Source organism: Leptonychotes weddellii, chromosome 7 (assembly GCF_054177405.1).
Source record: "Leptonychotes weddellii isolate Sample4059 chromosome 7, ASM5417740v2, whole genome shotgun sequence".
Classification (NCBI taxonomy): domain Eukaryota; kingdom Metazoa; phylum Chordata; class Mammalia; order Carnivora; family Phocidae; genus Leptonychotes; species Leptonychotes weddellii.
This window is the reverse complement of record NC_138375.1, coordinates 95,749,308-95,771,808: the sequence shown is the minus strand read 5'-3', so window position 1 is coordinate 95,771,808 and position 22,501 is coordinate 95,749,308. Positions and strand designations below refer to the sequence as shown.

The 22,501-nt window shown below is 42.8% G+C and overlaps 1 long non-coding RNA gene across 9 annotated transcripts in view; it reads left to right on the top strand.

Moving 5' to 3' along the window:
* Positions 1-17,716, top strand: part of LOC115940666 (uncharacterized) — a 138,215-nt gene extending 120,499 nt beyond the window's left edge. For 4 of the 9 annotated variants that reach the window (XR_014146744.1, XR_014146745.1, XR_014146742.1 and 1 more), the window contains 4 exons: positions 2,768-3,039; positions 10,714-10,856; positions 13,859-13,925; positions 14,941-17,716. This is a non-coding gene — a long non-coding RNA (uncharacterized LOC115940666). Of the gene's footprint in view, positions 1-2,767; positions 3,040-10,445; positions 10,515-10,713; positions 10,857-13,858; positions 13,926-14,940 lie in introns of all 9 variants that reach the window. The other 5 variants (XR_004075397.2, XR_014146743.1, XR_014146741.1 and 2 more) reach the window with 3 other exon arrangements.
* Positions 17,717-22,501: the final 4,785 nt, after the last annotated feature.

Sequence of the window (22,501 nt, the reverse complement as noted above, 5' to 3'; positions counted from 1 at the left end):
GCAGTAATGAAAATATCCTGGAATTAGGTAGTGCTGGTGGTTTTGAAACTTTGTGGGCAATATAGTAAAAGCCATTGAATCATATACTTTAAAAGGATGCATTTTATGGTATATGAATTATTTTTAAAAAGTGTGTTAGATCTATTTGTCTAAAATAGGAGGTTGCCCGATACAATGTAGGATTAAAGAACAAGGGGTTGAACAATGTATAGCCTACTTATATAACATAATATACTAAAACAAACTCTATCAGTTATGGTCCAACCAGCAGGATATAAAGCCCTATAAATATTTAAAAGGGAATTTCTTACAAAGGTGAAAAGCCCCTCTACATTGGAGAGACAAAGTGAAGAGAGTATTACCAGAGCCCAGGTGCTAGGTCACTTCCGTGGAGGTCTGAAGCCATGGAGGAATTTCAACAACTACGAGAGATGCCACTGGAAGCAGAGTGAGGGGGAGAAATGCCTTGGCTTCTCTCCTGCCACACTCCAGTCTTCTCCTATCACCACCTGTTGGTCATTTCTACTTGGGAGCCAGGAAGAAAGAGAGCCTATGGAATGTTGTAGTTCCTGAAGTACAGAATAGAGCAAAAGAGGAACAGAAAGTGGATGTGAAGCAGACGGGCTTGACCTATACAGTGTATTTCTTTTGCAACCTGGCATCCATTTTCTTCTGTCTGACATGAGGTATGTGTCATATAAACCAAAGTTCTCACCCTCTTATCAAGGGGAGATCCAAAGTCCCATCATTTGTCATCATCTATTTCAAGCACATACTTTCCAGTTGATATGATCTTTCCCAAAGGTATGGATGTGGTTTCTCACAATCTGATGGCTTATCGACTTAGTTGTAAAGTTAAATATCATGAACACTTATCCTAAAACAACAGGAGAAAATGAAAGAAAGAAGAAAGAACTGAATAATATCAACATAACAAAATATTCGTAACTGCTAGAGTCATCATTTCTATAACTGGTCATGGGACCACAGTTGATATTTATCACAGTTAGTTATCACAGTTAGTATTTATCATTCTTCCACCACCCATCCCCTGTTGCCTTGCCCTTAGCCAGCGCTCCACCCGATCAGGGTTCTTGACCCCGTGGGGTGACTAAAATCACAGTTCCTGGAGGTTCTGAGTCTTCAGTGGCCATGTCTTTATTGGATTGCTGTATTCTTCTATTGATTTTTATTTGGAAGCACTAAGAGGTGTGTGAGATTATCCTTTGGACTCCAGTGATGCTTCTTTGCCTCCACTGTGTAGTAGCAACCCAATCTCCCCTTGGTAATTGAAATCCACCCCATCCTCTGTCTGTTGATCCACTGGCATGCAGAAATCCAAATAGCTAGATGGCAGTCTCCCCTTCCTCTTCCCTGTGGAAGCCTTGGGAAAAACTCCCGAGATTGCAGGGACGGGAAGCAAACCTCTGGAAATGGATATAATAGTGAATGGGACCAGTCCTCACCCCTCGGTTCTCTTGCCCATGTGACCTGGTTACAGGAGAAAGAGCAGCAGCCATTTATTGCAGTTCAAAGCATAGATGGTGTCCTACAGGATAGTACCCAGCTCATCGGGTGTTGTCTCCCATCTGGCACTGTAACTGGGTCTGTACCCAGCCATTCTGTCTGGCCAGCTAATTCTGGGCAATTGAGGTGTATGGTAAGGTCAGTGAATTAATTCCATGGGTGTGAAACCATCAAAGGAAACCATTTCCTTTGCTATAAAATGTATTACTTGCTCAGAATGTATGAAATACCGTGTTGATAAATGAGGCATTCCTTAAATCCATGGACATTGGCTCTGACAAATATGCAAAGCTCACTGTACCAGGGAAGTTGGGGCATCCCGATGTAACTGAATGTAGGCAGCTGCATCCAAGTTTCAGTCAACCAATCAAAGAAACTGTTGGAACTGTTTTCAGCTGCATGATTCAGAACAGGAAGTCTGGAATCTTGAGTTAAGTGTGTCCTTATTGACAAATTCAGCTTCATCTAATGCGATTTTTTGTTCTTTGGCTGTCACCCTTAGAATCTGATTGCACACTTGTTCTCCAGGTGTCCTCTCAAGATCTTACTTTTCCTGTGGTGTATAAAATGCCTTTTCTCAGAACGCACCTAGAGTACCGTGGGATCCGATCCCATTTATGAATCCAGAGGCAGAAAGAACTAGTAGGAGTGGGTCTTGAGGAGACTAGTATCCCATTGCAAGAAGCTTCCTGGGGTAAGATCATTACATTACAGAGACTTTGAGTAGGGGAAAGCTTGTTTCCACAGACAAGGGACGATGGACTGCCTCCGTAGGACAGGAAGGTTCAGGGTTTTTTTCTGGTTCAAGGTTCTAAGTGTGTCATCCAAATGTCCCCTCTCAAGGGTCAGGATCCCAGTCATTTTCAAATAATGCCCTGACATTAACATATGAGACATGGCTAGGTTTAGTGTTCAGCTTACACTGTGATTCTGCAACACGTGCAATTAGGGTTGGAGCCAAATGTTCACCCTTGTCTACCCCGTGGCTACTAGAAAAAGGAGATTCTTTTAAATACACCGAAGTAGCTCGATGGTTCTGTACCTGTGCCTGAGCTCATAGTTTCCTTTTGTAAGCTCTCTGCACCTCTGGAAGCAGTAGGCCCGCTGACAGCTTACAGCAGTTGAGGGTGGGAGTTACTTGATTTCCCAAAGCCTTGTTTTGTTTTGTTTTTTAAATAAAGTTTCCTTTATTTATTTATTTATTTATTTAAATTAACATGTAATGTATTATTTGTTTCAGGGGTGAAGGTCTGTGATTCATCAGTCTTACACAATTCACAGCGCTCACCATAGCACATACCCTCCCCAATGTCCATCACCCAGCCACCCCACCCTCCCGCCCCCCACCACTCCAGCAACCCTCAGTTTGTTCCTGAGATCCCAAAGCCTTGTCTTAACTGGCATGTTATCCCAGGCAAGCTGCCGGTGATAATTTAAGGAAGGTGTTGCCGCTGCATGCCACATACTCCTTCCATTTGCAAGGAGATCATCACTATATTCATGTTCTAACAGGTAAGCAACCCAAACCAGAATTCTCTTATGAGAATCTGTTTCTTAAAACCACTCCACAAGCTACGTCAATCGGGAAAATAGAAACGTCTCTAGTTGTTTAAAATAGACCGAATCGACAGTAAGATGAATAGACTGGACACCACTGAACTGTACACTTAGAAATGGCTCGGATGATTTTATAAGTGAATCTAATACCGGATATTGGCTTCCGGAGGTGGAAGAACAAAGGGAGAAGTAAAAGATGTTGAGCTCACCCGGTGACTAGTAACAGTGGGAAGCTGCTACCATCTCTCTGCTAGAGAGAGACCAGGAGAGAAGACCGTACTGACAGGCCTTCAGAATCAGAGACACTCTGGGAGCTGACGGTGATGGGCCGGACACGGGGGTCACAAGCTATGGAGGAGATGCCGTAGGAAGCGGAGGGGGGCTTCTTCCTGGCTCCTGCCCTCCGATCTCCCACCAGTGCCTTCCATTGGCAGAGCTGACAAGGTGCCCATAGAGAGAGGAGCAGACCAGGGAAAGGACAGACAGACAGCTGACCTGGACACAAACCTCTCTTTAGGTATGTGAAAATGCATAGAGAAAAGTCTGGAAGCAATATACTCCAGTAACAAACTAGACCGTCTGGGTCAGAGGGGTGCAGAGACTCCTGGAGCCTTTGCAGAGAGCCCCCAGTTGGGGTGCCGAGAGCAGAGGCCACTCTGGGCAGGGAGATGCGGTCTACCCACAGAAGTGGGGAGCCGGCAGGGGACTCTCTCGCCAAAACGGGTCATGCAGGACACCCTGTCTTCTGTGACGGAGCTCTGGCCCGGGAGGAGCAGAGGAGGAAGGCACGGCCGAGTGGTGAGCCGCGGGAGTATGGTCGCGGAGGCTGGGAGCCCGGAGAGTGCTGGAAGGGGTGAGGGGAAAGCGGGAGGAGAGAGCCCAGCCCGATACAGACGCACCGCTGTCTGCGGGTCAAGTCCCAGCCCGCCCGTACCCCTCAGGAAATGAGCAAGGGGCGGGCGGGAGTCTGGGCCGGAGTGCGGATGCTTGGGAATATTGGGCCCTCCTTCTGTTTGGCTGCGTCAGTTCCAACATGCTCACCCCAGACTGGCGGTTGACAGGGTCTCTGATAGCCACGCAAATCCAATCTTCTATGGGGTCGGTGCAGAGCAGGCATTTAAGTGGCCCGCCTCGGGGGACTGGCTGCGTCCCTGCCGTCAGGCTGGTGCCTTCCTGTCAGGCAGGCACAAGTCCGGCCGCAACGGCGCGGCTAGTCCGTGACCCAGCGCCGCCGCGGGGCGTGGAGGTGCCCTTGGAAACCCCAGCCTGTGCTCTGTGTAGATCAGCATTGGCCTTAACTGAATTACGTAAATCCTCATTTTCTAAAAAAATGTCACGATGAGGCAATCGCTTAAGCAGAATACGTGTATTTTTTGGTGGCTCTTTCTCCCCTATAGTTAAGGGGTCCCGGCAAGGCAGCCCTCAAATCCTTTGCAATCGTGGGAGTGCCCAGAACGGGAAAAGCGTCTGAAGAGCAGGCAGGAATCCCCTCGCTTTGACAGGCCTGTGGGATCCCTGCAGGGCTGAATTAACTCTGGTCCTGGGTTCCTCTGTCGCTGGCCGGGAGCTGAGGCGGGGACAGACGCGCAGTCCGAATGTGCGCCTTCCCATGATGGCCCCAGGGAAAGGGGGAAGTGGCTGGTTCCTGGGCCCCAGGAAGACCCCCGGGAGGCCTGGCCCAGCCTCCCCCACACCCGGGGTGCTGGGCCACTGGGGCCTGCCCATCTGCCACGCTGCCTTGGTTTCCACGAAATCGGCCCACGTGCTGCTGTTGATTCCTAATTATCTGCTCCGGCCTGGCTGGCTGACGTGTTTATTTTGTGGCTGCCAGGCTGGTGGAGATGGGTCTTTCATAAAGAAATCACACTCCTTTCAAGTTTAGTTTTCTTTTTGCCCATCATTTGTTTTTGCAAACATTTCGGGATTAATTGAACACTCTTTCCCCTTCCAACCAAAACACATGCTCGCCTTCTCTGTGCAATATGGCAGACTTGGCATTTGAATATGTGCGCTCTTTCATTTCTGAGTCCCCAGTGCTGACAAAAGACCAGTCTCAAGTAACCCCAGGCTGCTGTAGGGGGAGAAATGGTGCCTCATTTCAGATTAGCCTCTTCAGTTTCTGTCTCTGAAAAGCTCATTTTCTATAAATCTAGGTTTGGCTATCTTCAGGCTCACCTCGAGCATGCAACTGCATATCTTTTGCTCATCTTTTTAATTATAACTATGGGTTTGGAAGCTTCATAGAACATGTCATGTTTTGAGTAAGTGAAGAAGGGGAAAAGAGCTCTGGGCCTCTTTAAAAGGTGTCAAGTAAAAATGGTTCTTCTCTAACAATTTTGCTATTGAGACTTCACTGGAAAACAGGAGCTAGGAATTGGAATGAATCATCTTTATTTCAACCATGGCACACCCCATTAAAAAAAATAAGACAAAACCAAAGAACTATTAACTCCATTATCATCCTCTTTCTCCTTCTGGTGTTGCTTAATCCTGGCTGCTCAGGAAAATCACCTGGGGTGTTGACAATTTTACGTTATGTGTGGCAATTTGAATCACAGCCTCCCAGAGATGGTCACGTTCTAATCCCCAGGTGCTGTTACCTTCCCTGGGATTAAAGTAAGGATCTTGAGGTGTGGAGACTGTCCTGGGTTATCCAGGTGGGCCCTACATGGAATCCTGAGGGTCTTTCAAAGTGGAAAAGGAGGCAGAGGAAGAGAATAAGAAGGGATTATAACTATGCAAGGAAAGAACAGAGATGCAGTGTTGCTGGTTTTGAAGAGGAACATAGGGGTTGCCTCCAAGAGCTGGAAAAGGCAAGAAAACAGATTTTCTTTGAAGTCTGTAGACAGGAACAGAGCTCTGCCGACAGCTTGATTTTTAGCCCGATGAGACCCATGTCAGTCTTCTGACCTACAGAATTGTGAGATAAATTTGTGTCCTTTCAGGTCATTAAGTTTATGGTCATTACAGCAGCAAGAGAAAACTAATGCATCATGTAAATTCACTCTGGTCTAATCAAATCTCCATTTGGAGAGGTGAGCCCAGAGTCTCCAAAGCTCTGCAGGATTTTCACGCGCAGTAGGATCAAGTGCCCGTGAGCCGCACTGTCTCCATGTCCTTACCCTTCCTTGCTCCTTGGTCCCCTGCAGTCTGGCCAACTGCTCCCACCACTCAGCTGAAACTTTCTACATACCAGCCACCTCCTTGTTGACAAATCCAGCGGACACTTCTCCCCCCCTTACTTTATTCACCATCTGACACCATCGGCCATTTCCTCGTGCTGAACGTGTCCCCTACGTCCGCTTCCCTGACACCACTCCTCCATTTGCCCCTTTACCTCTCTGGTCTTCCTCGTGATTCTCTTTGGCTACTGCTTTTCTTCAGCTCAGTCCTTAAGTGTTGATGCTGTGAGGGTTCCGGCCTAAGGTCTCATTTCTCACTCTGTACACTGTTCCAGGGGTGTTTCCTTTGTCACTCTGGCTTCTATAATGATGGATACCTAACCTAAATCTTTTGTCTAAATCTCATTTTTTTACTTCAAAACCATATATTCAACAATCTATTTTAAACTCAGTATGTCCAACACCAAACTCATTTCCCCCACCTTAATTCCCTTTCTCTGTGTATGGCATTATTATCCATGCAGAAACTTAAGCCAAAAACCTGGGAATCATCTTGTCTCCTCCTTCTCCCTCACCCCCTCCTTCCTTAAGTCTAATTAATCACATCTCTCGATCCACTCAGTATCGTCCTGGCTCAGGCTCCTTTCATCTCTCCCTGATTATCACAATGGCCAAAGCCATGTCTCAAAAATGAAAATGTCATAACCCTACATAAAACATTTTAACATCTCCCTCATCCTTAGGAATGAACTCTGAGCTTTTCACTCGTCTTGAAGACACAGTATCACCTTGCTCCTGTTTTCCTGTCTAACATCATCTCCTCCCATTCTTGGCCTCTTTATACCTGCCCACCTGTGCCTTAGGCATTTAGACCTACCTTACTTGTCTAAATTTATCATGCTGCCTCTTGTTCCAGACTTTGCACATGTCCATTTTTCTGCCTTAAACATACTCTTGTCCCACTCCAGGACTAGCTAAGTCTTCCCCAGAATCAACGTCATCTTACCTGTTGCCATGGACTTTTGTCATTTTGGGCTGCATTCAGCCTTTCTTTAGCAACCTCACTCTTTTTGGATAATTAGCCCTTTTTTCCTTTGTGTATCCTTAGTTAGATGGTGATGGTAAAACGAAATGTCTTCTCCTATCACAGAACCTAAAGGGAGTTAGCTCTTCATCTCATGGCCCCAGTATAATCAGGTAGACAAGCTGGGACCTAAGCTGGTCAATCAGCTGCTTTCTTCCAGGACATTGAGTCTTGTATAAATAATGCCAGATGAAAGAAATCGGAATTCCTCCATGCCCCTGGCAGGGCTCTGATGGGAATGTTCCGGCTCAGAGACGCTACCTGGGTTCCAATTTCCAAACCCTTTAAAACTGCCTTGATTTGTCTCCATGAACCTCTTTCTCTAGCTGCTCCATTGACTCTGCTTGTATTCAATACCCTTTCACTAAACTTCTTTATTTTATTTTATTTTAAGATTTTATTTATTTATTTGAGAGAGAGAATGAGAGAGAGAGAGCACATGAGAGGGGGGAGGGTCAGAGGGAGAAGCAGACTCCCTGCTGAGCAGGGAGCCCGATGCGGGACTCGATCCTGGGACTCCAGGATCATGACCTGAGCCAAAGGCAGTCGCTTAACCAACTGAGCCACTCAGGAGCCCTAAACTTCTTTATTTTTAAGTTAAAGTTGGTTTCTTGTTGTTGCTATTTTTAATCTATAAAGTCTTTTGTGGTTCCTTAGCCCTCCTCTGGGCTTACCCTTTTTATAGTAGTTAGTACAATGTATTAAAATATCACTTTACTTTTCTGTTTGTTCTACCAGGCCATAATTTCTTGAGAGCAGGAACAATACCTTGTTCATTAATTGTACACCCAGAACCAAGCACAGTGGCTTATATATAATAAGCAATCGAGGAATATGTGAGTGTAATTCATTCTTTGATATGAACAGAATAAACATGGAAAAGACTCATCTTCTATTGATTTCAGTGTTTGCTAAACAGGCTATTGCCACCTTATATATTATCACCAGAAAGCTTAATTAAGGCTTTCTCTGCCAGGTGGCAAAAACATGCAGGTAATTGTGCATGATCTGCACAATTATGCATGATCTGCACAATTAAAGCCCAAGCCAAACCCAAACTAAAAAGACCAAAACAAGGACTTCCCCTTCTAGGTAGATGGAGAAGACATTTTTTTTTCTGTTCTACCCCTGAGAACAACAAAAGTTTCTGGGGAAACATCACTAATCATCAGGGATAATGCAAATCAAAATGACAACAATGTATCACCTCATACCTATTAGAATGGCTATCATCAGAAAGATGGGAAATAGTAAGTGTTGGCAAGGATATGGTGAAACTGGAACTCTTATGCACTGTTGGTGGGATTGTAAATGGGTGTAGTCACTATGGAAAACAGTGTGGAGGTTCCTCAAAAAGTTGAAGGTACTGTACTCCCATAATCTGTACTCCCATAATCCTTGCAGCATTATTCACAATAGTCGGGACATTGAAACAACCTAAGTGTCCATTAATGGATGAATGAATAAAGAAAATGTGAGATACACACACACACACACACACACACGGAATACTAGTCAACCATAAAAAGAAGGAAATCCTGCCATTTGCAACAACTTGGGTGGACCTTGAGGGCATTACCTAAGTGAAATAAGTCAGAGAAAGATACTGTATGATCTTATTTATATGTCGCATCTAAAAAAACCAAAATCCTAGAAACAGAGATTAGAACTGTGGTTGCCAGGGGTGGTGGGGAAAAAGAGGGAGCTGGGGGCTGAGGAAATGGGAAGGTGGCCCAAAGGTGCAAACTTCCTTATAAGATAAATAAGTTCTGGGGATATACTTTACAAGGTGATGACTATCATTAATCATACGGTATTGTGTAATTGAAAGTTGCTAAGAGAATAGATCTTAAAAGTTCTGATCACAAGAAAAAAAATTGTGAACATGTGAGGTGATGGATGTTAACTTATTGTGGTGATCATTTCATAATGTCTACATATGTCAAATCATTACAATTGTATAGCTTAAAATTACACAATGCTATATGTCAGTTATATACCAACAAAACTGGAAAAAAACATAAAAATGTAACAGTATACATTAAAAATAATGTGTAACGAGTCATTAGGGAAATGCAAAACCACAATGCGACATCACTACACACCCATCAGAATAGCCAAAATGAAAAAGTGTTGATGAGGATGTGGAGGAATTAGAATTCTCATACATTGCTGGTGGGAGTGTAAATTGCTACAATCATTATGGACAATGGGCAGTTTTTACTAAAACTAATCATATACCTGTATTAGGACTCTAAATAGATGGAGGGCTGTACCATGTTTGTGGATTAGGAGAATCAACATAATAAAGATGTCAGTTCTCAAACTGATACACTGATTTCATACAATGTCTATCTAAAGTCCAGAAAAACATTTTTGGTAGATATAGACAAAATTATTCTAAAATTAATATGGAAAGGAAAAGAAATTAGAATAGGTAAAACAATTTTGGAAAAGAATAAAGTGGGAGGAATTGGTCTACATGATTTCAAGATTTATATAACTATGGTAACTGAGATTGTGTGGTATTGGTGGAAGGATAGACCCACAGATCATAGACCCACAGAATAGAGAACTCATAAATAGACTCACATAAATATGGCCAACTGATTTTGATGAAGTTTCAGTAGTAATTTAATGAAAGAAATATAGCCTTTCCAACAATGACATTGGATCTTGGATGTTCACAGGCAAAAAAAAAAAAAAGAGTCTTATCCCAAGTTTATACCTTAATATAAAACTTATCTAAAGGCATAGATAAATTAAAATTAAAGAGATAGAAAAAGATATATCCTGTAAACAATAACAAGAAGAACTGTAGGGGATTTACTAATATTAGATAAGGCAGGCTTGAGAACAAGGATTATTATCAGCAGTCAAGGGCCATTATATAATGACAGAAGTATCAATTCACCGAGAAGAAATAATTCTAAACGTGTGTTCAGATCTTGTTTTAGATTGACAAAATAACTGGTTGGCCATTATTATTATTTTTAACAGCTTTGGCATTGTAGGCAGAGCCTAAAAGAATAAGTCTATCAGAAATGAAAAGTCACACTTATTGTATCCTGTGATAGCTTCCAAAATGAACTCTTCATTGTTTTTCAGTCCATGAAACATCCCTTGGAATCATGTTTTCTTCTCCCATCATATAGGGTAGGAATCTTGAGCAAATATGGCAAATGGCTTCTGACAGGCTGGCTCCTGATTCCTGACCCTAAAAGGTATGAATGTTTGAAGCTATAAGTCAGAACTGGAGTGAGCAATCATAAATGACCTCGCACTTATTGCCCTCAGTCCCAGTATACAGCATGCTTTCTGCTGTCTGACTTAATGAAAAAAAAAAAAAAAACAACAATGAAAAACACCTCTAGAAACCAAAGCAATGACCTTAGAAATTCTCTGAACTCCCTGTCTCCACAGCCCCCTCCTTCCTGGCAGCAGTCGGCCTTGATGGGTCAGGTGGTCACCTGACATGGCTCTAGGAAGCATTTCCTATGTTTCCTTCCTTTATAGGATGGAGAGGCATTACCTGATTCTGATTTCCTTCTGTATTTCCTCACAAGGTAAGTGAGAAGTGACAGCCTAGTCTGTTAACTGGCTTTTGACCCATCTGCCAAATGTGTCTTTATTTTATTTCATTTTTTTCCAAATGTGTCTTTAAGTGACAGAATAAAACTTAAGGAGGAAAATCAGTAATCAAAAGATGTTGGTAGGTTGCTGCAATAAAATGAAATTTTAAGACAAAATTATCAGGAATAAACATCAAGTCCAATATTTATGTGTAAGAGATTAGTTTCATTGTAATGGGCATACAGGAGACTGGTGTAAGGAACCCCTGAGGAAATTGGCAGCAAGGTCACTATCTGAGAGTGAAGCTAGTAAAAATCAACTTAAAATGGACCAGGGCAAAGAGCATACATCTATCCACACATACGCACAAAACTACAGACCGACCTTACTCATGACAATCAATGCAACAAGCCCAAAGTATGTGCAAACAGATAGCATGCTAAAAGACTGATACTAAGTGACCAAAGGAATTTATTACATAAATACAAGGCTGTTTCAATATTTGCATATTTATTAATGTATTTCACTTTAATTGATATAAATAGAAAAATCATATGATTATTTTTATGAGTGTTTAAAGGTTTTTGAGAAAATTGAACACCCATTCTCCATTTTAAAAAAAGGGTTTTGACAAAATGAGGATCAACTGATATTCTGTTATGCAAAACCCAGCATTATGCACAACAGAGTGGAAGCATTCCTATTGAAATCAGGAATAAGGAAAGGACACACTATCACTTGTACAATTTTTCATGGTCTGGTGGTATTCAGCACAATTAGAGAAGAGAAAGAAATGAGTAGTTTAAAAGTTGAAATAGAGGACATGAAATTACAGTTATTATAGTTATTAGCGGATAGCATAACTATTTGCCTCAAAAATCGAAGGGAGAGCACATTGAAATGCTGGTATTATCAGGGAATTCTGAACAAAGATAACTGAACAACAATCACATATGGAAACCAAGAGCTTTCACATGTGCAAACAATGATCAATCGGAACAAGAGACGCCAACAGCAAATACAAAATACACAAAATACTTATGAATAAACTTAACAAGAAATGTGCAAGATGTATAGAAAGAAAACTTTCAATACTAGTGAAGATCACAGTAGGATACTGGAGCAAATGAATCATGTATTGAATGAATAGATAGGGAATTTTATCACCATAAAGGTATTGATTCTCCCTAAGGTATGCTAAAATTGTAATATGCTTTCAATAAAATACAAACTGGAGTTTTTTGGAACCAGGCAGGCTAATTCTAAAATTTATACAGAAAAACAAACAATCCAGGAAAGCTAGGAAAATTCCAGAAAGGAGGGGCGCCTGGGTGGTTCAGTTGTTAAGCGTCTGCCTTCGGCTCAGGTCATGGTCCCAAGGTCCTGGGATCGAGCCCCGCATCAGGCTCCCTGCTCCGCGGGAAGCCTGCTTCTCCCTCTCCCACTCCCCCTGCTTGTGTTCCCTCTCTCGCTGTGTCTCTCTCTGTCAAATAAATAAAATCTTTAAAAAAAAAATTCTAAAAAGGAAAAAACAATGAGAGGAGACTGTCTGTACCAGATATGGAAACATAATCTTCAAAACAGTATGACACTGAACCTTAACTAGACTAATGAAAAAAAAAAAAATAGAAAGTCTTAGAAATAGACCCTCATGTGTGGAGACGTTTATTGTGTGATAAACGTGGCTTTTCAAATCAGTGGGTGGGCTCGTTGTTAGCCCTCTGCTCCATTCTTAACCTTCCCTGCCCTCATGTGTTACAAAGGTGCTGGCTGGAAGCCAATGCCTGACATTTCCGGGCTCATCATCTTCCTTTGGTTCAGTTCTGCGAATGGGTGACGCTGGTCGGGATTAAGAGGCAAGTGAAGGAAGGGACCATGTTTATGCTTCTAGTGCCTTTTCTGGTTGCGGTTAATCCCATCGACGGGGGGCCATTTGGGCTTCACCAGTATTAGAGAGAGTGGTAGTGGTTTCAGCAGCATCATTAGAGTTGAAGTTTCTGGGTTCCTGCTCAGGGTTTGCATTGAGATTACAAAAACGGAAACGACTGTGTGGCTAGCATTTCAACAGTGAGCATCAACTGGTGGTTTCCAGCCCAGAGCCCTGGAGGCTTCTCGGCCACAGAGAAATATCCCTTTTCGCCTTGCTTCTTTAGCCCGTCCAATGTCTTTGTCACTAATTCATTGCTTTAAGTTTTCCTCTGCTTGAAATCTCTAGAGTACTTTCAGATTTCCTGGCAGGACACTAAGTGATATAAAGAGAAAATAACACATATTCAATAAATGATACTGGTGAAAATAGGTAGTCAGCCTCTGAAAAAAATAATAAGTAAGATTTGGTATCCTCCCTGACACCTTATATCAAAAGACATTTTAGATGAATCAAAAATTTGAATGTAAAAGGAGTAAGTCATAAACATACAGAAAAAAGCATGGTGGGTTTAAAAAATAACAATCTCAGAGGGGAGGTCTTTCTAAGACATTCCAGATGAGAAACATTTGAACAATTTAATTCCATAAACGATGTGGGCATGCCATAAAAAAAAATTCCCAGCACAAAGGAAATCAACAAACAGAAAAAATAATTACATAGACAAACACTAAACGCCAAAACCCCAGTGAAAATTCAACAAAGGTCAGGACAGAAAGTTTGCAGAAAGAATTTATGAATGATTCTTACACAACAAGTCAGAATTTAGTAATGAGACTGTCTGGTCCGGGGCTTCTCTTTGCTGGGAGGTTTTTAATTACTGATCAATCTCCTTACTCGTTATTAGTGTGTTGAGATTTTCTATTTCTTCATGATTCAGTTTGAATAGGTTGTGTGTATCCAGGAATATGTCCATTTCCTCCAGGTTGTCCAACGTGTTGGCGTGTAACTGTTCATAGTGGTCTCTGAGGATCCGTTTTATTTCTCTGGTATCAGTTGTAGTGTCTTTACTTTCATTTCTGATTTTATTAATTTGAGCCTTTTCCCTTTTTTTCTTAATTATTCTAGCTAAGATTTGTCAATTTTGTTTTGGAAGATGTTGGATGTGTCTATTACATGCGATGGTGACAGGATGGTGAGTATCTGCATCTGTCCAAATTCCTCAAACTGTACACATTAAATATGTGCAGCCCTTTGTATATCAATCAGACTTCAGTGAAGCTGTTAAAAATACTGTCTCACTCATAATAAGTAAATGCACATTAACACCACAGTAGATACCATTTCCACCTATCAGATTGGCAAAAAAAAAAAAGAAGATTGATAACTCACTCTGTTGGTTTTAAAATATAACCACAAATTCTTTGATACTCGTCCTCTTCAAGAGAGGGAACTTAATTTTCCTCCCTCCAATGAAAGCCCAGCGTCAGCTGGACTTAGTCACTCACTTGTAATGAGCAAAACATACTAGACACGATGGTTTGTGACAGAATTCTGAGACTAGGTCATGAAAGACATGGCAGTTTCCTACTTGCTCTCTTTCTTGGATCTCTTGCTCTGGGGAAAGCCAACTGGTATGTCATGAGGACACTCAAGGAGCCCTGGGGAGAAGTGGAGATGGCAGAACCTGAGTGTCCTGCCAACCAACAGCCAGCAAGGAACCGAGGCTTTCTGTCCATAGTCATTGAGTGAGACACTCTGGAATTGGATCGCCCAGCCCCATTTAGCCTTGGGATGACTGTAGCATTGGTCAACAATGTCGTGAGGAGCAGTGAGGCAGAACCACTAGGTTGTGCTCCTCTTAAATTTCTGTCTCACAGAAACTGTGAAACAATGTGTGTGGTTTTAAGCTATTAGGTGTTATGGTAATTTGTCACACAGCGGTTGATGACTAATGAACTTGCTCGCTCCACTTCATGGTGAGTATATGGGAATAGGCACCCTCATAAATTGCTGGTAGGAATATAAATTGTATCAATGCTATGGGAACATATAAGACAATATTAATTATAGTAAAAATGTAATTTCAGATCTAGAAATATATCCAGAGATGTACTTGCACAGGTGTGAAATGTTAAACATCATTATTTAATAAATAAATTTATATTTTAAAATTTTAATACATTTAATAAAAGTCCTATTTATTGCAGCATTGTTCGTGATGGCAAAGACTGGAATCTAAATGTATGTTGTTACTGGGACTATTTGAACACAATACATCCATGTGACAGAATTCTCTGCAGCTGTTAAAAGGAATAACGTAATTCTATAAGAAGGAACAACAGTGCAATTGGCATCCTACCATTCATGTAATATGAAAGAAGAGAATGTATGGATTTTCTTTGAAAAAGAAAGAGACTGATAACAGTGGAGATGGAGATCAGGAAGGGAGAGAACTTTTCACTATATGCTTTTTAAACTATCTTTTGAAAAGAAATATCTTACAATGTGCATGCATTTTCTATTCAAATTATTAAATAATTGGAAAACTAAAATAAGCGAACGGTCACCCGTTTAAGAGAGAGTTTCCAAATGCTTAGCTGATGTAGGACTGGAGAGCCTTTTACTAATATCATGATAGCTGGGAGAATATCTTCAAGCTTGGAATCTTAACTTCAGAAAATTATAACCTAAGCCATTGTGTTTTCTTCTGTTTAGAGAAAGAACAGATTTATAGGAGGTGGGTAGTCTGCTTAGAGGCTAGATAAAGAGAAATTGGAGAACAAGGATTTGTCATGTTTACCCAGACCATGGGAGAAAGGCAGTATTTAGTTGACATGCATACTTAAGTACTAGGGAGGAATATTTTATATGCGTCCAGAATATTCAGTTCCCTTGGTTTAGAATCTGTGCTCAATTGAGCAAACTTTTCATTAGGCTTCCCTGGGTTTTTACAAGGGATCACTTTCATATTAGACATAAGTATTGTCGTCGCTATAGCACTGTAGACCTTACTAGAAATTTTAAAACGGCATTTTAGGTTATATATCAATCTTTCAGGAGTTAGATTTATCTAAATCAGGCCTTAGAGCCCGAACGGCCATGACTGCTCTGAAATGGTCAAGTTTCCTGACACGCATAATTGAGAAGTAATGTCCACCTAGGTGCCATCTTCCTCTGAGGCCAATGGAATAGTCAGCCCATCTTTCTTTTAGACAGATGAGTCTCCTTTTTTTTTTTAAGATTTTATTTTATTTTTTATTTTTTATTTTTTTAAAAGATTATTTATTTGACAGAGAGAGACACAGCGAGAGAGGGAACACAAGCAGGGGGAGTGGGAGAGGGAGAAGCAGACTCCCTGCCGAGCAGGGAGCCCGATGCGGGGCTCGATCCCAGGACCCTGGGATCATGACCTGAGCCGAAGGCAGACGCTTAACGACTGAGCCACCCAGGCGCCCCTTAAGATTTTATTTTTAAGGTAACCTCTACATCCAACATGGGGCTCAAACTCACAACCCCGAGATCAAGAGTCACATGCTCCCCCGACTGAGCCAGCCAGGAGCCCCAGATGAGTCTCCTTTTTTGAAATGTAGTAGGCATATACAAAGCAAAAGGGATTGCATGCCAACAACAGTTCATATGAAAAATCCCTGGGGCACCTGGGTGGCTCAGTCAGTTAAGCCCCTGACTCTTGATTTCAGCTTAGGTTGTGATCTCAAGGTTGTGGGATCGAGCCCCATGTTGGGGTCCACGCTTGAGATTCCCTCCCTCTCCCTCTGCCCTTCCTGCTCATGCTCAATCTCTCTCAAATAAATAAATCTTTTAAAAAAAGAAAATCCCTGTGTGATCTGATGGTATGACCCAGCTAAGAAAAGAAGGTTGAAGGAGAGCTCAGTTCCACAGTTGTCATAGGCATCGGATAATGAGAAATCGTCAATTGACTGGATTCTTTGTTAATCCTTTTGGAAATCTTTCACCTTTATAATTTGAGAGGAATATGACCTAAGATCCTTGTAAGTTCCCAGAACTTCTGATACCACAATAGAATATCATTTGCCCTATACCACACACACATAATAAAAGTCAAATTGAGATTTGAATATTGGAGTATCAGCTAGGCTCACTCACGAGGTAAACGGTCATTTCTTTTTCTTTCTTTCTTTCTTTCTTTCTTTCTTTCTTTCTTTCTTTCTTTCTTTCTTTCTTTCTTTCTTTTCTTTCTTTCTTCTTTTTCTTTCTTTCATGTTCAGTTAGCCAGCATGTAGTACATCATAAGTTTTTGTTGTAGTGTTCATAAATCAAAATGAACTAAGCGATTTAAATGACTTAAATGTCATACCAGCCTGGTAGCATCAATCCAGACTTTTTTTTTTTGCCATAACCAAAGGACCAATTACTATAAGGAGTGGGCCTTTAGAGTCATTATGAATAGTTAAAACTGCAGGTGTTAATGTAGTAACTGTCAAAAGTCAACTGTACTTAGCCCAGGAATGCTAATATCTGTGCTCACTCAAGCACTTACCCCTCCATTCACTTACTCATTTATTTAACTTACATTTATTGAATATCTCCTATTTGTTAAGAGTTATAGTACATTTTTGGGTAGTCTGTTATGGGAACTCTAGAAGATTTAAGGGGGACATGGAAGCTGTCTGAAGAGGGAGGAGGCTTTTCTGTGTTTTTTCTGGAAGGCACAACTAGGGAGAGTGAGCAGCCGAGAAAGAGCATCACACTTGGGCACAAATTGCAGAAGAACCTTTTGACTTTGGAATAAGCTGAGCAACAATGGAACCCGCTGCCTTGCAAAACAGTGATCTTCCAGCCAGTCAGGGGAATGGTCAGGGCACAGATAAGAAAGGTGGGGCCCCGAAGGACTGTGTGACCTGAGCAAGAGCCCATGGCCGGTTCGTGTAGGGCCTGGCTTGGCACCTGGAGTCCGAGTCAGCCCAGGCCAGCCAACCCTTAGCATGTCAGGATTTAACTGTTGTTCTTTCAAACTCAAAGCTCCATGATATGTTGTAATTTATCATTCTGATGAAACACACACTTCGAGGCTAGCATGTGGGAGTGAGTCCCCAAGCTGGCAAGCAAATAGCCCCATCTCAAAGAGACTTTGAAGTTCTAGGCTTGTGGAGTAATTCTTGTGATGTATCCCAGTTTTTTTCCATGACAAAGAGTAGTTAATGTTTCTGGTAATGAGCAAAAAAGTGGAGGTTCTTATCCGTAATATGAAGTTTCAGATAAATTAGAGTGGCAGGTTAAATTCAGTGGTGATGTGGATCCATAATATGAAATTGTTTCACTGAATGTTCTGCAGTTTTGGCAATCTGCCATGGAGGCGGATGGGGAAATATTCAAGAAGAACAAGAATATTTTGTCCTCGGGGCGCCTGGGTGGCTCAGTCGGTTAAGCGTCTGCCTTCGGCTCAGGTCATGATCCCAGGGTCCTGGGATCGAGCCCCGCATCCGGCTTCCTGCTCCGCGGGAAGCCTGCTTCTCCCTCTCCCACTCTCCCTGCTTGTGTTCCCTCTCTCGCTGTGTCTCTCTCTGTCAAATAAATAAATAAAAATATATATAAAAAAAGAATATTTTGTCCTCATTCAACTATATTCCACAGTCTCCCTTGATCTTTTTCTCTAAATGATTTGCGCAACACTGGTTATGAGTAAGGAGAAAGGGTCCCTGATAAAAATCTTGCCATTCAGGCAAGAAGCGTGGGGAAGGAACCGCTCGGTGTCTCATGATGTGTGGCTTCCCTGCTGGTCTCTGCAGGCAGTGGGAGAATCTGGCCCCTTGCGACTTAATGTTCCAAGGTGATGGGCCACATTATAGGCACCGAGTCCAAGTCCAAGACATTTCTGTCTTTCTCTTCAAGGAACAGGTCTCCTCCTGTCAGCTCTAGGCCTGAGGGTCTGTTTCAGCATCAACAGTTTTTCCCTGGATACCAAAGGCAGTTCAGGCTTAAATAGTGAAGATATAACCAAATTTTGAGTAGATGACTCCAGCCCCCACGTTTCCCTCATATAAAAGTTCTTCAAGCCTCCTCTCTGGACCGGCAGCATCTGCATCACTTGGGAACTTGTTAGAAATGCAAATTTCCAATCCTCCCCACCCTCTGCCTTCCAGATGTACCAAATCATAAACTCAGGGGACAGGAGGGGGTCTTAGCAGTTAGTGTTTTCACAAGCACTGCCAAAGATACTGACAAGTGCTCGGGGTGAGGAACGGGGTAAGACGGGCAGGACCCGGAAGAGTGACTGTCCCACCTGGCCTGTCCAGGCTGCTTCTCGCCGAAGGGGAGAGTGCCCATGGAAGCCAACAGTGATCCACACCAGTCCGCTTCGCATCCAGAATAGTAGGTAGAAAATGCTGTTAGAAGCTTGTTGCTTGGCTCCCGGTGGCCTGGCTAAGGTTTAAGTGGCACCCAGACTTTTTCACAAGCGGAGAATGGAGATGTCGGCACCCCCATGACAAGTCATGAGCCGTGATTCAGTTTGCTGACATGTGCCAAGACCCCCAAACCAGCCGCTTTTTGCATATTTCTACCTGCAAAGTTGTCAACACAGCACTTTCGCCCCTCCAGTTTCACTTAAGAAAGCTGAAGCCCGGTCATTTATGTGAATCATATCTTTTATTACCAGAACCTTAGCCAATGCAATGTTTCATAACTAAAATAACAAATTTTCTGGGTGTGTTTGGTGGGGTGTGTGTTTGGTGGGGGTGTGTGTGTGTGTATGTTGTTCACCTGGTAAATATTTCAATCGTAATCATTTTCCTTCTCCCCTAGTCACTCGGTTCTTGTTTTTCTTCTTTACTGCGGGCTGTGTTTATGTGACACAGCTGTTTTACGTTGAAATAAACATGCACCCCACTGGCGCGGGATAAATGTCAGGAGAACAGCAGGAGGCCTGTTTCTTCCTGTTACCTCCTCTCCCTGCTCTAAATGTGTGTGACCCCTAATGACAAGTCCCATTTGGCAGAGTCCACACCTGGAAGCTAATCCGTGGTGCCCATGCCTGGAAGAGCCCAGCGATGAGGGAGGTCTCAAGTGTCAAGCTTGAGTGGACCTTCCGTAGCAGCACGGGATTCCACCCACTCCCGGCTTATGTTAGTGGTGTATTTGTGGAGTCAGGAAACAGCTGAGAGCGGAGGGGATGCGGAGACGGGTGGTGAACGGGCCGACTAGCAACAACACCGCCTCCATCGAGCGGTTTGTGATGTGGGGGAGAAGTCACTCACGCTGCTGGATCTCACCTGCTTAAAAACACAGACTATCTGTCAGTTCTGAAGGGTCCTATTTCCAGGTGGTGCTCTGGTTAGCAGATGGTTAACTGCTTGATGGAGTCTTTTTCTCTTGTTCTTGACGGCAGCTGACTGCGTCTAGACCTCAACCCTGAGGTCTCGGCTCTTTTTCTTGTAGTCTGTGGAAGGAAGGGGGAAAAATACCAAAATTCAGGTATTATGTTCAGAAATTCTAATTTGGGGGTCCTGAATAACATGTTCTGATTGGAAAATTATCCTTAAAAATTTGAGATGTGGTTCCCTCTGGCTAGAGAGGGGCGAGGGGGCTCTCCTGCGTAGTGCTGGGGGTCAGGCAAGGAACTGGCCTAGTGCAGCTACATAATGAAAACCTGTTATGTCAAGTAATTTGGGGTTTATGGATAAGAGTGAGCCTCTTCCTATAAACCTCTGTCTAGTATTAAAGAAAGGGCCATCTTGAATGAATAGACCAATCTGGGTTGGCCTTTACCTGGCTGGCAGAATTCATTCTGGTAGTGTGTGTGTTTTTATACACTGTATAAATAAAGTGTGCTAAATCAAGGTCAACAGAACAGTAGGCAGCCTGTTTCATCCCACTATGTCCTTGTGTCATCACAAACCAGTTTAGCCTCCAAATCTTCCTGATAATAACGAGGCTTTGAGGGTACTGTGCTACAGAACTCTGGGAGGCTGGGCTGTCCCACTGCTCTATTTGTAGTCATTTTCCTGTACAGCGTTCAGGATCCTGGTGGGAGCTGGGCTGGGTGAGATTGTAGCTAAATCACGGGGCAGAGACTGATCCGAGCTCTTGGAGGGTCCTGTGTCTCTATAGGCAGCCCTGACGTGGACACTGCCCCCTCCCAAACAAAAATTTGGGAGTTGGGCTGGGGAACTGGCAGGGAGTTGGTTGGAGGAAAGATTCATGACAGTATATGGGTTATGAAATGGAAGATATTCCTAAAGAAATGGGGGAGGGGCTAGAGCAAATCAGCATGTTATAGCTCCAAATACTTTACCATGTTAAATCACATTAGGATGAATGACAAGGGAGGGGCCTAAAGGTAACATGGATGGAGCATTTGCTATGTGGTAGGCGTTGTTCATAATATGTTGTGTGCATTGTCTCTCGTAGTTCTTAAAACAATGGATTCTCTCATTTAATCCTCATAATAATCCTCTGATGTAGACAGTCTATTTTTTAAAGATTTTATTTATTTGACAGAGAGAGAGAGAGACAGAGCACAAGCAGGGGGAGCGGCAGGCAGAGGGAGAAGCAGGCTCCCCGCAGAGCTGGGAGCCCGATGCGGCGCTCGATCCCAGGACCCTGGGATCACGACTGAAGGCAGACACTTAACCCCTGAGCCACCCAGGCACCCCTGATGTAGACAGTCTTATTGTCTGAAATTTTACAGAATGCATGGAGGTTAAAGAACACACCTGGGCTCACATGGGTGGTTTAAGTGGAGAGCCAGGGACTCTAATTCAGATGCTATAAATCCAGCCTGCACACTTAACTACTATGAAGAATGAATCTCAGACCATGTGCATACAGATCACCTGGAGATCTTACAAAAAGCAGAAACTAATTCCATTGGGCTGAGGTGGGGCCTGGGATTCTGTATTTCTTTTCTTTTTAAAGAGATTTTTAAAAAGTTTAAGTAATCTCTACACCCAATGTGGGGCTCATATCCCAAACCTGAGATCAAGAGTCACACACTACCAACTGAGCCAGCCAGGAGCCCCCGGGATTCTATAACAGGCTCCCAAGTGATGCTCGTGCTAGTGGGCTGCTCCAGGCTTTGGGTCACCCTTAGACAGAAGATAAATGATTTACCTAAGAGCCCGGGGCCTGGACCCTTAACCCAGGAAGGACACAGGGGAAGGGACTTTGGGAATTTCCACTGTGATACTTGCTCCCAGCTGCAGAGAAAACCTTTGCATCTATGACCAATGAGATACCACCTCCCTATTTTCATGACCCCAGGGGCCAGAATGTGCAGCAGCAAGAACATAAAAGCCATGCTGCTTAGAGCTGTAGATTCACATCCTCCATCCTTATCCTTGGCTCTGCCCTTAGAGTCTAAATCCCATCTTATAGCCGCAAGAAGACATTTCTGTGTGTCTCTTGTTTGTACTAGTGAAATGGAAACAGCCCTGGATCGGAAGGCAGGGGCTTGCGTTCCATCCTGAATTTACATCTTCATTTGGTCAGTGATGGGAAGCTAGAAGCTTAGCCTTTCTTAGGCTTCATTTTCTCTATTGCTAAATGGAGCTAATAAAACTAATGCCCAGTCTGTAGTTTAGGAATACTCCAAAGATTAAGGAACTTGCATTTATAAAGCAATTTGTGCTCCCTTGGAAATAAGTTCTTATTATGGAAATGTATAAATAATAATATAATTATGGCCAAAATCTGTGAATGCCTTCTGTGGCATTCAGCCATTCATTAGGCTTAATGACCAAGCCTTTCTCTTTGGTTTTAAAAACCTCTTCTCATTACAGCTTTTCCCTG